At 45.0% G+C, this 5,035-nt stretch overlaps 1 pseudogene across 1 annotated transcript; it reads right to left on the bottom strand.

Moving 5' to 3' along the window:
* Positions 1-3,747: 3,747 nt before the first annotated feature.
* LOC100959174 lies at positions 3,748-4,774 on the bottom strand (annotated as a pseudogene). Its single transcript, XR_001161694.2, has one exon. The product of XR_001161694.2 is annotated as an RNA polymerase II subunit A C-terminal domain phosphatase SSU72 pseudogene (transcript).
* Between the last annotated feature and the right edge of the window lie 261 nt (positions 4,775-5,035).

The following is a 5,035-nucleotide window of genomic DNA, read 5'->3' as shown; positions in this document are numbered from 1 at the left end:
AAAAAAAAAAAACTCAAGAGAAGGAAAGTCTGCTGTTATTTACTTACATTTTTTGTTTATCATATTATTCTCTCTTTCTTCCTCACATTCCAAGAATCCTTCTTTTATTATTTCCTTTTTGTTTAGCAAACTTCCTTTAGCCGTTATTTAGAGTAGATATGCAGGCAACAAATTCTCTTAGTTTCCCAACAGTTGGGAATGTCTTGCTTTCCCCTTCATTTTTGAAGAATATTTTCACTGGATATAGAAATCATGATTGATAGTTTATTTCTTTTAGTACTTGAAAGATGCTGCCACTTCTACTCTGTTTTCTGATTTTAAATCCTGTTATTCTTTTTTTTTTTTTTTTGAGACGGAGCCTCAAGCTGTCCCCCTGGGTAGAGTGCTATGGCTTCACTGCTCACAGCAACTTCCAACTCCTGGGCTGAAGTGAGTCTCCTGTCTCAGCCTCCCAAGTAGCTGGGGCCAAAGGCACCCACCACAACGCCTGGCTATTTTGGTTGCAGCCATTATTGTTGTTTGGTGGGCCCGGGCTGGATTCGAACACACCACCGTAGGTGTATGTGGCTGGCGCCTTAGCCGCTTGAGCCACAGGCACCGAGCCTTAAATCCTGTTATTCAATTGTTCTCCTGTTGTGTCATTTCTCTCCATTTCTCTGTCTTTAGTCCAGAAATTCGTGTCTTTGTTTGAATTTTGGGGGGCTTATCCTATATGGAGCCCACTGAGCCTCTTGCATCTATAGGTTTATATCTTTCGCCAAATTTGGGACATTTTGGACCATTATTTCTTTGCATACTTTCTTAGCCTTAACCCTATTTATACTTTCCTTTTGAGGCTTCAATGATACCGATGCTGGATCTGATTTTTTGTCAAAGTCCTACATGTCCCTGAGGCTCCGTTTATTTATTTTTTCTATTTTTTCATTTGAGTTAAGTGTGTTTGTAATTATTTATTTATTTAGACAGAGTCTCACTTTCTCACCCTTGTAGTGTGCTGTGGCATCATAGCTCATAGCAACCTCAAACTCTTGGGCTCAAGCTATTCTCTTGCATCAGCCTCCCAAATAGCTGGGACTACAGGCGCCTACCACAATGCCTGGCTATTTTTTGGAGATGGGGTCTTGCTCTTGCTTTGGCTGGTCTTAAACCCATAATCTCAGGCAATCCACTCACCTTGGCCTCCCAGAGTGCTGGGATTGCAGGTTACTTTTATAATGGATGGTTTAAATTCTTTGTCAGATAATTTTAATGTTTCATCCCAGTGTTGGTATCTATAGATTATCATTTTTCATTCATTTTGAGATCTTCCTTGTTTCTAGTATGATGAATAATTTTTTTATTAAAACTTGGGCATTGGCTGGGCGTGGTGGTTCATGTCTGTAATCCTAGAACACTGGGAGGCTGAGGCAGGTGGATTGCTTGAGCTCACAGATTTGAGACCAGCCTGAGCAAAAACGAGAGCCTGTCGCTACTAAAAAATAGAAAAACGGAGGTAAGGGGATTGCATGAGCCCACGAGTTGGAGGTTGCTGTGATGTCACAGCACTCTACCCAGGGCGACAGCTTGAGATTCTTTCTCAAAAAAACAAAAAAACCCGGGCCTGGCACAGTGCCTCATGCCTGTAATCCCAGCGCTCTGGGAGGCTGAGGTGGGTGGATTGCCTGAGCTCATAGGTTCCAGACTAGCCTGAGCGAAAGCGAGACCCTGCCTCTAAGAACAGCTGGCTGTTGTGGGCGCCTATAGTCCCAGCTACTTGGAGGCTGAGGCAAGAGGATTTCTTGAGCCCAAGATTCTGAGGATGCTGTGAGCTGTGACACCATGACACTCTACCAAGGGCGAGACTCTGTCTCCAAAAAAACCCCACAAAAGACAATAAGCCTTCTGTTCTGCCCAAGTTTTTTTTTTTTTACATTGCTGTTAGGGAAAGGAGGGGTGAGGTGTCTCCCCATTACTGCCAGGTTAGCACAGAAGTCCGTTCAGCCTCTGTTAGTGTTGGCCTCTGGTTGGGGGGTGTCTCTTTATTACTACTGAGTGGGGTGGGAGTTCTGGCTCCCCCTAGGCCTCCACTTACACTGCAGGGAGAAGGCGGTCTCAATACTGCTTAACTAGCAGTCCCCAACCTTTTTGGCACCAGGGACTGGTTTCATGAAAGACAATTTTTCTAGTCCTAGGTGCGGGTGGTTTCAGGATGATTCAAGTACATTGCATTTATCATGTACTTTATTTCTACTATTATTACATTGTAATACATAATGAAATAATTATACAATTCGCCATAATGCAGAATCAGTAGGAGTCCCAAGCTTGTTTTCCTGCAACTCAGATTGTTGCAGCCACTCCTCAGCACTAGCATCACTGCCTCAGCTCCACCTCAGATAATTAGCATTAGATTCTCATAAGCAGCACACAACCTAGATCCCTCACATGCTCAGTTTACAGTAGGGTTTGCACTTCTATGAGAGTCTAGAATGTCCCTGCTGATCTTATAGGAGACAGAGCTCAGGCAGTGATGGGAGCGATGAGTTGCTGCAAATACAGGCGAAGCTTTGCTCACTTGTCCACTGCTCATCTCCAGCTGTGTGGCTGCCTTCCTAACAGAACACACTTGTCCGTAGGCCAGGGGTTGGGGACTCCAGTACTTAACAAGGGTAAAAGTCCTGACACTCCACTAGGCTTCCTCTGATACTACCCAAGCAGGAAGGGCATAGGGTGAAGTACAGGTTCCCCGTGTGAGTTTCTCATTACTACCAACCAGGGATGAAAAGTGCTAGCTCTGTACTTGGCCTTCTCTTGTTGCTGCCACAGTGGATGGGTCGGGACATCTTGTTATAGCTTGGCAAGGGTGGTATTCTAGGCTCCTCACTTGGCCTTTGCTGATGTGAATGGGGATGGGGACAGTTTTCTCTGTGGTATTTAGCTAAAATTGAGCTTCTGTCTAAAAGCTTTCTCTTTTCTTATACTGTTCCTTTCTTGGCCCTTTAGCTATAAAAAGCAGGCTTTAAAAATCTTTTTTAAACTCTGTATTTATTGGGTTTTTGGTAGTATTTAGAAGAAGGAAAAGTATGCATACTGCACCTTCTTGGAAATATGAGTCCCCAAGTTTTAAAAACTTATTAAATCGTAACATACATATAGAACAGGGCACTTATCTTAAGCATACAGGACAATTAATCTTCTGTCAAAACTCCCATGTAATTATTAATAAAACCCAGATAAAGAAACAGAACATACCAGGCACAATGGCTCACACCTCTAATGTTAGCACTTTGCGGGGCCAAGAGGGAAGGATCACTTGAGGCCAGGACTTGGAGACCTGCCTAAGCAAGAGCAAGACCCTGTCTCCTTTACAAGAACTAGAAATATTAAAAAAAAAAAAAAAAAAAAAGAACTAGAAATATTAGCTGGCCATGGTGATGTGCACACAGTCCCAGCTACTTGGGAGGCTGAGACAGGAGTATTGCTTGAGCCCAGGAGTTTGAAATTTTGAGGTTGCAGTAAGCTATGATGATGCCACTGCACTCTAGCCTGGGTGATACCATGAGACTATCTGAAAAAAAAAAAAATAAGGAAGAAACAGAAACAACCAACATCCCCCATAAACCTCCTCATGCTCCCTCTGATCACTTGCCTTCCCTGCAAAATTAACCACCACCCTAATTCCTGACAGCATAGACTAGTGCTGCCTATCCTTGTACTTTATGTACTTTTTTTGAGCAGCATCTATTTATTGGACAATCCCAGGTTTTTTAATAAGATAAAGCCCATTACTTTATGCAAGTATCTGTACAGTCCAGCCAGTTGAGGGGGAGGGAAGGGAAAAAGGCACAACCGAGGACACAGGAATGTCAAGGGAAATGAACTATAAATCATTTTATTTTTTTATCGATTAAAGAAAACTTTATAACCAATATCCTATTCATAAATAAAAGTGGGATAGAAAAAGCCGGACTGTTTTTAATCAGGCATTTATGTGTATCTTCTCATGTAGTACAGTTTACTGCATAATATTACTGTCCACCAACAGAATACGTAAAAGTCAAAATAACCATTAGAAGAAAACGTCAACAAAAGGAGGCTGAGGAAGATGGCTTCTGGCTTCCAGAGGGAGGGCAGGCCTGGGGGTTAGTAGAAGCACACCGTGTGTAGGAAGGTTCTGCCGCTCTTCTCCTCAAACTCCTGCAGCAGCTCATCGATCTCATTCTCCATATCCTCCGTATGCTGGATACACTGGCAGAGCTCACAGATGAGAAACGCTCCCAGAGTGGCCTCTTCGTGGTTGTCCTGGATGTCCACATTGACGACATGTACCGGCTGGAAGGTCTCCTGTTCTCTGGAATTCAGATCTTCCACCACCTGGTCGTAGACTCTCTCTTCACAAGTGAGGATCAGATCAAAAAGATCTTTGCAGTTTTGGAACCTCTCTGGCCGGGGTTTGATTCTCTTATTTCTGTCCAACATATGTAAAATGCCATTCTGTGTATAAAGTTCTTTGTCTTTCTTAATAAGATCGTTGTACATCTGATCATATGTGGTTCTGAAATCATAAACATTGGGCTTGTCGGGCGCTGGTCCCGGAAGCTTCACATGGGTCCCTGTGCCAAAGGACCGGACACTGAAGCCTCGTTTGCTAAGGATGCTGTGCGCCTCCATGCTCCGGTTCTGGTTACTCGAACACACCACAGCCACTCGCAGCGGCAACACCGGCATATCGGCGGTAGCTCAGCCCCTACGCAACGGCTCCTTCTACCCGTTAGTCGCAGAGCCCGAGTGCGAGGAAGATGGCGACCGGAAGTCAACGACCCGGAAGTGGCGACGCCGACGTATCGCGTGGCGTCTCCACGGCGGTTTCCCACCGGCCCGAGCGCCTAGACGCGGACGGAGGCCACGCCCTGTTTTCCGGCGCGCGGGCTTCCGGGCGCGCCGCTCTGAGCTACGGCTGGCGTCCCGAGCAAACGCCAGCGCGGCGTGCGCAGCCGTGGTGCGCGCTCTGCTTTTTGTACTTTATATGTAATGGATCCCTTTAAAACATGTAAAT

The sequence above is a fragment of the Otolemur garnettii genome, unplaced genomic scaffold, assembly GCF_000181295.1.
Source record: "Otolemur garnettii isolate 467f Iridium unplaced genomic scaffold, OtoGar3 scaffold00158, whole genome shotgun sequence".
NCBI lineage: Eukaryota > Metazoa > Chordata > Mammalia > Primates > Galagidae > Otolemur > Otolemur garnettii.
This window is presented reverse-complemented; position numbering and strand designations above follow the sequence as displayed.